At 32.4% G+C, this 8,853-nt stretch overlaps 34 annotated features.

Moving 5' to 3' along the window:
- Nucleotides 1-674: part of a mobile genetic element that runs on past the window's edge.
- Nucleotides 485-493: an inverted repeat.
- Nucleotides 485-660: a mobile genetic element.
- Nucleotides 496-530: a tandem repeat.
- Nucleotides 531-595: a tandem repeat.
- Nucleotides 652-660: an inverted repeat.
- Nucleotides 673-1,717: a dispersed repeat.
- Nucleotides 1,199-1,246: a tandem repeat.
- Nucleotides 1,492-1,516: a tandem repeat.
- A 36-nt stretch (nt 1,718-1,753) lies between the features above and the next one.
- Nucleotides 1,754-1,757: a direct repeat.
- Nucleotides 1,758-1,940: a long terminal repeat.
- Nucleotides 1,758-2,956: a mobile genetic element.
- Nucleotides 1,854-1,894: a tandem repeat.
- Nucleotides 2,033-2,067: a dispersed repeat.
- Nucleotides 2,103-2,146: a tandem repeat.
- Nucleotides 2,253-2,323: a mobile genetic element.
- Nucleotides 2,364-2,389: a tandem repeat.
- Nucleotides 2,447-2,497: a tandem repeat.
- Nucleotides 2,771-2,956: a long terminal repeat.
- Nucleotides 2,867-2,908: a tandem repeat.
- Nucleotides 2,957-2,960: a direct repeat.
- An 86-nt stretch (nt 2,961-3,046) lies between these two features.
- Nucleotides 3,047-3,081: a dispersed repeat.
- Nucleotides 3,082-3,108: 27 nt separating this feature from the next.
- Nucleotides 3,109-3,116: a tandem repeat.
- Nucleotides 3,117-3,146: a tandem repeat.
- Nucleotides 3,147-3,200: a tandem repeat.
- A 30-nt stretch (nt 3,201-3,230) lies between these two features.
- Nucleotides 3,231-3,618: a dispersed repeat.
- Nucleotides 3,619-5,485: a mobile genetic element.
- Nucleotides 5,474-6,378: a dispersed repeat.
- Nucleotides 6,363-7,763: a mobile genetic element.
- Nucleotides 7,763-7,801: a mobile genetic element.
- A 53-nt stretch (nt 7,802-7,854) lies between these two features.
- Nucleotides 7,855-7,939: a tandem repeat.
- A 32-nt stretch (nt 7,940-7,971) lies between these two features.
- Nucleotides 7,972-8,713: a mobile genetic element.
- Nucleotides 8,545-8,593: a tandem repeat.
- A 4-nt stretch (nt 8,714-8,717) lies between the features above and the next one.
- Nucleotides 8,718-8,853: part of a dispersed repeat that runs on past the window's edge.

Below are 8,853 nucleotides of genomic sequence, written 5' to 3'. Positions count from 1 at the left end.
AGAGGCGCTAGCCTAGTCCTACTTAATCTAGAGTCTATAATATTAAAGCTTAATATATAGTTGTATACTCTACTACTACCCCCTATAGATAAGAGTACCTAGAAGTTAAAAACACTAAGCAACACCTTAGAGTTTAGGTCTTAATTAAGGCTAATTTAAGAGAGGATTTAGAGAAACGCTAATAGCTTACTAATATTAATAGTTAACGCTCTTAATTAGCTTACTAAAGGCGTAGAGCTAATGGCGTATTTACTAGTTTTAGTGCGTAACTAGGTTACTAACCTATAGGTAGCTAATAAGGCTGCTATACGTTATAAATTATATAAAAGAAAGTAAATTTAGTGTAAAGAGACACTAAAGTTTAGTAAGGGAGTGCAGCTAACTACTCTAAAGGAGTTTAAGGCCTGTAGTAATAGAAAGAAGGTAAAGAAGAGAGCGTAAGCTAATAGAAGTACTTAGTCTTTAAGATGCTGTAGTATATATAGTAAGATAGGGTATAATATATAGATATATAGTAAAGATACGTAGAGTACTATAGACTAGTCTAATATACTATATAGTATAATATATAGTTATTATATACTATAATACTATAAAGTAGTTATAGTGTTAGTATAGTCTTTGTAAAAGTAACTAGCTTACTTAGGTAACTAGCTTACTTATAGAGTACGTTATAAACAATAATAGATTATTAAAGAACAGAGTTTAAAGTATAGGACGATATTAATAAAAGCTAACTAAGAGACTTTAGCTAAGGGTTAGCTAAAGATTTAAGTAGAGGAGGGAGTTATAATAAGGAAATAACAGAAAACTAAGACATTTTAGAATTTAATACTAGTAGAACTAAGCACAGTATTAGTAAAGGAATAAATTAAATAGTACTAAAAGAACTACTATAACCACTACAGCCGCTATAACTAGACTTTAAGGAAGTATTACTAGAGCTATAGTAATAATGTTTAGAAAGGAGCTAGAAACAATTATTATAACTCTAAGCTAGAGGTATGTAAGAAGACTAAGCAGTAGGCTAAGCACCTAGGTAGCTATAAGCCGAATTACCCTTAAGAACCTAGCTAATAGAGGAAAACTATTAGTAATAACCTAGAGGTCTATTAGGACGTAGCGGAGACCTAGGCAGAGAGTAATAAGGGCTGCTTAAATTCTCTACAGCATCCTTAATAACGCTAGAAGATCTTTCTAAAGAGATAGATATAGATATATAAGTAGAAGTAATATAAGTTATAGAAGAGAAGCTAGCTAAGCGTATAAACTACCCTAACCTAATATTAGTAACTAAAGAAGAACTACTAGGAGTATAGAGAGGTTTATCTAAGTCTATATTATTAGCCTCTAATATAGTATTAGTATCTATTTAGCAACTAGCATAAAACGCTAGAGCGCTAATAGCCTGTTTATTATTACTTAGAGAAGTAATCTAAGAAATTAAAGCCTATAGAGTAGAATTGGATTTTCTAGCCCTATAAACTGCTTTAGTAGTAGTAGTAATAGCTAGGAGATAATTATAAAGAGAAGTATAAGGAAAAGTACCTAATAACCTCTTAGAGTAAACTAAGTAAGAGATATTCTAAGTAGAGGAGATCTTGTAGCTAAGGCTTACTACCTCTTCCTCTAAAGTCTTCTAAGCGTCCTTCTTACTAGCACTAAAATTATTATTAGTAAGGTAACTATTAAATAGAAGTAGAAAGCACCTATTAGTAGGTAGAGAGAGAGAGAGAGGTATAACCTTTAGATAGCTAATAATAATGAGGTAGAGGCAGTTCCTCCTATCTAATTAGATGCTACTAGGTGTTACCTAGTAGGTACTAATTAGCTAGTATATAGTATACCTTAGAATCTAATAGATCTACTAGATCTGCTAGATATACTAGATCTAAGTGCTAACAGATACGCTAGATATACTAGAAGAGGTACTACTAGATCTACTAGATATACTAGAAGAAGTGCTGCTAGATCTACTAGATATACTAGAAGAGGTGCTAAGTAATATAGTAAGAATAAGAGTCTCTCTCTCTACCTACTATACCGTGCCCCCTAGTTAGGTTACTAATTTAAACAGGAGTAGGAAGCACCTATTAGTAGGTAGAGAGAGAGAGAGATAAAAGAGAGGAAGAGTAGATGTAGAGAGGTTAATTAAGGGTTAGTAGTAAGGTGGTTAGCTAGGCTATTAGATAGATAGATGCCCCTCTTATACCTAGCATCTAAGAGATTACTAAGGTTATCCCCCCTATTTACTAGTATTACTAAGGTAGTTACTCTATACACTAGTATAAACCTTCTCTACCTTAATAGTATAGTCCTATTATACTGTAACAGCTACTACTAACATTAATTCTAATTCTAAAAATACTAATACTAATACTAATACTAACTCTAATATAGATAGATGTTAACCTTCTAAATAGTCTAAATAGTTCTAATCTTAGTCCTAATTCTAATTCTAATACTAATACTAATACTAATACTAATTCTAATACTATAAGCTATTAGCAGCATCCTAGAAGAGATACTAAGGGGTACTAAGAGCAGTGTGTAATACAAGAGGACTAACCCTTAGATAGCTACTAGTAATAGGTAGGTAGTACTAGGGCGTAATCTACAGATAGCTAGATAGATAGAGGTAGAGAGATAGTGCTAAGGTATAACCTACAGATAGCTAGATAGATAGAGGTAGAGAGATAGTACTAAGGTGTAACCTATAGATAGCTAGATAGATAGAGGTAGAGAGATAGTGCTAAGGTATAACCTACAGATAGCTAGATAGATAGAGGTAGTTCCTTCTATCTAACTAGATACTACTAGGTGTTACCTAGTAGGTACTAATTAGCTAGTATATAGTATACCTTAGGATCTAATAGATCTACTAGATCTACTAAATATACTAGATCTAAGTACTAACAGATATACTAGATATGCTAGAAAAGATACTAACAGATACGCTAGATATGCTAGAAGAGGTACTGCTAGATCTACTAGATATACTAGGAGAGGTACTAAGTAACGTAGTAAGAATAAGGGTCTTTCTCTCTACCTACTATACCGTGCCTTCTAGTTAGGTTACTAATTTAAACAGGAGTAGGAAGCACCTGTTAGTAGGTAGAGAGAGAGAGAGGAGAATAGATAGATAGGTTAATAGTAGTAAGGTAGTAAGATAAGGTGTCTGTCTATTAGATAGATAGATACCCCTCTTATACCTAGCATCTAAGGGATTACTAAGGTTATCCCCCCTATTTACTAGTATTACTAAGGTAGTTACTTAGTGTACTAGCACACTATAACTAGTAAAGAAGTTATTAGTATCTAAGTAAGGGTAGGCTTTAGTACAGCCTGCCTTATAGTAGTTAGCCTTAGTAGAACTAGGTATTATAGAAGTAATATAACAAGTAATAGCTAAAAAGAAGTTAGTAGAAACAAGGCTTAATAGAATATTAGAACTTACTAAAAGAATAGTTTTTATAGCTATTAGCAAAACACCTAGTATAAGAGCCTAGTAGGTTAAGATTAATATTAGTATTATAGGCCTAAGTATATAGCGTAGACCTCTTCTAATTATAATTATAGTAGGTATTAAGATAGTTAGAGTTATTATAAGTAGAGTATTAACGTACTCTATAGGTAAGTAGATTAAATAGGTAAGTAGATTACTCTGCTAAGACTATACTAAACCTCTACCTTACTACGCAATACCTTAACAACAACATTAATCTACGCTCTTAAGAGAAGCTGTAATATAGCTTACGCTCTAGGTAATTAAATAAGACGTAACGCTTACTCTATAACGCGCTGCAGCTATATATAACACGCTTTACAGCACACTATACGCTTAATACATAGAACAACCTATACAAGCTAATTATACGCTAGTTTAATAGATTATAGACTAGACTAAGGAGGACGTAATTACTAAGTATATCCTTAAGCCAGATATATAAGGATTTACCTCTTAGCTAGCTACTGTAGCTAATATAGCTAATTCTTTACGTGCTAAGCGTAATATAGGCTATATTAGCATAAACTAGCCTAACACGTTTATTAAGCGCTGCCCTAACCTTAAAGTAAGGTTTAATCGTAAGTACGACTATAAGACAGCCCTCTGTAAGGATCTAGAGATTATTAGGGGCTAGTTTAGGCTTATAGTAAATGTTAAAGCTAAGTATAGTATCTAGAATAATAACATATACAACTTTAATAAGATAGGCTTTATAATAGGCTAGATATTAATAGAAGTAGTTATTATAGGCTTAGAGTGTTAAGGACAGCTAAAGGTAGTATAGTAGGGTAATTAAGAGTAGATAATAGTTATATAGGGCATTAATGGTATAGAGTAGGCTATTCTACTCTTTATTATCTTTAAAGGCTGTAACTACCTCTCTACCTAGTATAAAGAGGACAATCTGCCCTATAATTAGGTTATTAGAGTCTCTAAGAACGGATAGACTACTAATAAGCTTAGTCTAGACTAGTTAAAGCACTTTAATGCCTATATAAAGACGCGCACCTAAGAAGTATACTAGCTACTTCTTATTAATAGCTATAAGAGCTATAACTCCCTTAACTTCTAATAATACTATAGGGAAGTAAAGATTGTTACACTATATATACCTTTATACTTATCTTACCTCTTATAACTACTAGATATAGGTTGTTTTACCCCTCTAAAGAAGGTATATAGGCGCTAAGCTAAGAATCTTATACATAACTACATTACTTATATTACTAAAACTAAGTTTCTACTATACTTTATAGACGCCTATAAGGAGATATTTACTTCTAGCAATATCTAAGAAGGCTTCTAAGGCGCTAGAATAGTCCCCCTTAACCTAGAACGGGTTATAATAGGTCTTAATGTCCGCCTACGTACCCTACCGCTACCTACTATAGAAGATAAGCCCTAGTAGTCCTAAACCCTAAGCACTACCCTGCAATTAGGGTTGCAATTAACGCTAGTTTAAGAGAGAATTTAAGGGCATGCAAGCAGCTTACTAACTTTAATAGTTAAGGCCTTTAAAAAGCTTGCTAAAGGCGCAGCTATAGTAGCGCATAAGCTAGTATTAGCTTAAAGGGAGATTACTAGGCTTTAAGCAGCAAATAAGGCTGCTATGCGACGTAAATCGCATAAAAGAAAGTAATTACAGCAGAAGAGAGTCCTAACAGCTAAGGAAGGCCTTTAATTAACTACTCTAACTAAGTTTAGGGTGTGTAGTAATAGTAAGAAGGTAAAGAAGTAAGTGCGTACTAAAGGAGGAGAAGTAACCTAAAGACGCTGTATAAAGTGCTATAACGTTAGACATTACTTACGTACATGTAAGAAGGCTGTAGAAGATGTTTCTAAGTAATATTATATACTGCACTACTGTATATAAGGCTAAAGTAGGCTAATATAAGCTATAATAGGGTAGAAATTTAGTGTAGTCTTAGTAGAGTAATCTGCTTACCTATTTAATCCGCTTACCTATGGAGTACGTTAAACAGCAGTATTAGTTATAGTAAGTAAGAACCCTTAAATAAGAGAACTATAGGCACTAATAGTATATAGAAGCTAGTAACTATTATTAATAGCAGCTAAATTATACTACTATTAGGCGCTAAGAGTAGCTAGAGATATAGGATTACTAGAAACTTAGGCATGTACAGAATAGTAGAGGTAATAAAAGAAGTAGAGTGCCTAGTTATAGTATATAGTGTAACAATTAATATAGTAATTCTATCTAGAATGTAGAGTATTAAACTAGTAAAGTATGTATAGGCTGTAGTAATATTATAGAGAAAAGAAGAAAGATTAGCTCTACTAATATAAGCTGTTATAAGAGCTTCTATAATGTTATAAGTTAAGGTGCTATCTATACTATCATTTAGGAAAGGAAGTACTAGAAAGAACTATTAATAACCTATTAGGGTTAAAAGAGAAGGAATAATAGTCTTATAAATTAGCTAAGCTTATTCCTATAGAGAAAGACAACAAGCTTTAGTTAGGCTAACACTAGAACCTTTACAGCCTTAACATCTAGGTAGAAGTTTCTTACTACTACTACTATTGCTACGCTTAACTAGAGATCTAAAAGACAAGGTAGACATAATAAAGGAGGAGGTAAAAATAAGGGTCTAAAGGCCTGATGTGTTGTTAAAGGTTAAAGAAATAGGAAAATAAGAGCTTAATAAAGTAGAAGTTAAAGGTATTAAAGAAGAGAAGAAGTAGATCTAGGGCTGCTTATATAGGTCCTAGCTACTACCTCCCCTATAGCTACTATACTTAGATACGTTATTCTAAAGAGATCTAAAGCTAGTAAAAGTTATTTGCTATTACGTTAGTAAGAGCAGGATTACCTAGTAAAAGGCGGTATGTTGCTAATTAAGGCTAGAAGATAGTTAGGCTAGTAATTCTATTTAAAGATAACTATAACCTATAGAACTGCCTACACCTCTTAGTTTCTATACTCTATCTCTCTGTCTATCTAGAGGTAATAGGCTATAAAGATTAGCTAGTCTTCTCTAATAAGGCTATACAGCGTTGTCTAAAAGTATTATAGCTAATCTAAGCTATAGTCTGTAATTATAGCGCTAAAAAAGCCCTAAAAACACTACTATATATTATAGAAGACTTTAGCTTAATATTTTATAGTTATAAAAGTTAATACTTCTAGCTATATATACTTAGAGAGATAATCTATAATAACTAAGAATTAACATAGTATATCCTTATTAGCCTAAGAAAGGTTAACTATAAAATCTATTAAGATCTAGGACTAAAAATAGTTAGTAATAAGTAATAGCTAGAGTATTCTCTACTGTTAGCGCTATAATATATACGCGCTAAAATAGTAGTAGTTATAGATATAACGCTAAACATCCTATAACATCCCTTTCTAGTAGAAGTTATACCTAATAATATAGAATATAGTATTAGCACCTAGATAACCTACTAGGTTAGATTTATATACTCTTTAGATTATTATAGTTATAAGAAGCTTCTAATATAGAACCTATATAATCCTACGCTATAGTAGTATACTATAAGCACTAAGTATATAATCTATAATTTACTAAGTAGTCTTAGCCTTAGAAGGGAACTAATAGTCTCTATTATAGACATTAGACAGGCGCGCTATATACCCTACGTTCTACTAAATACCTTTATTCTATAGTAATTATATATATATATTAATAAAAAGTAGAGGTATATAAGAGCCTAGTATACTAACTACTAATACTTAAACTAGAGTTATTACTCTATACACTACCCCTAACATCCTATTATAGTCCTGCTCCTAGTAGCTTTATATATCTAGTTAGGCTGTAAGGCGCCCTAGGCAGAATAAAAGGTAGAAGCAGAATTTTAACAGCTCTTCTGCCTAATAGTACTGCCTTTTACTAAGCCTACCCGCTGTAGTAAAGTACTAGAGATTCTTATAATTAGTTAGGATAGTAAACAGCCTAGTAACTAACCTTAACCTAGCTGCCTAGACCCCTAGGTACTTTATAACAGTAGTTAACTTCTTATTATAAATTATATAGTTTTATTATTCTACTATAAGAGTAGTAGAGTAGTCTACTATAGAGGAAAGCACCTTCCTATACTATTTAAAAATACAGCTACCTAAAGTATTATAAAAATAGTCTTCCTCTAGTAGTATTTCTTGTTTAGAATTCTACTAGGTTAGGACTAGTTCTATTATAAATGTGTTCTTTAGCTAGTAGAATGCTGCATCCTCCTCCTACCCCTACTAGAATAGGATATCTTTCCCTATTATGCTAGTGCACAGAGTAACTACCTTAGTAATACTAGTAAATAGGGGGGATAACCTTAGTAATCCCTTAGATGCTAGGTATAAGAGGGGCATCTATCTATCTAAGACACCTTACTATCTACCTACCTCTTAATCTATCTCTCTATAACTATCTTCTCTTTTATCTCTCTTTCTCTACCTACTAACGGGTGCTTTCTACTCCTGTTTACTATAAGTTAATTAAGTAGAGTTGTAATATTAGAAAAGGCTAGGATAAAGTCCCTATAAAAGTTAGTAAACTCTAGAAAACTATAGACTCTGCGTAGAGTCTATAGGGCTTCCTATGTATAGATAGCCTAAACCTTCTAAGGTTTAGAGTAAATATCCTTTCTAGCTTCTATAATGTACTCTAAGTAGTGTACCTCCTTTTAGTAAATATGTACTTCTTTAGATCTAGATGTAGTCTAGCATTACGTAGAAGTGTAAGAATTCTGCTAACTATTCCTAAGTAGTCTGTCCTAAACCTACTTCTTAAAATAAGAACATTATCTAGGTATATAGTAGTATAGTTACCTAATATCTCCTAAAGCACGCTGTTAATGTAACGCTAGAAGGATGCTAGCGCTCTTGCTAGGCTAAATAGACAGACTAGCTACTTAAAGAGACTAAAATAAGGGTAGAATACTATAAGGTACTTATCTCCTTCTATAATCTAAATCTAGTAAAAAGCTATATAGATATTAACCTTAGAGAACTAGTTAGCCCCCTCTAGTGTATATAACGTCTCCTTTATAAGAGAAAGTAGGTATTAGTTTATAATTATAATACTATTAAGTACGTAATAGTTAATATATATACGCTACCTGCTAGAAAGCTTCTTAACTAGCTAAACAAGTACTCTAGTAGGGGAAAAGAAGGTAGAGATCTACCCCTTATCTATTAGTGCTAACACCTATTTCTATAGCTTTAGTTATTAAGATCGGCCCCCTGGTATTTAGCTACCTCTAGTGCTTAGCTACCCTATATAATATGTTACTCTAATTTTAACACTCTATCCTCTTAACGCTACGCTATTAAAATAGATCTCTATAAAATAGCTATACAATCTACT

The sequence above is a fragment of the Ascochyta rabiei genome, chromosome 19 (assembly GCF_004011695.2).
Source record: "Ascochyta rabiei chromosome 19, complete sequence".
NCBI classification, from domain to species: domain Eukaryota; kingdom Fungi; phylum Ascomycota; class Dothideomycetes; order Pleosporales; family Didymellaceae; genus Ascochyta; species Ascochyta rabiei.
This window is presented reverse-complemented; position numbering and strand designations above follow the sequence as displayed.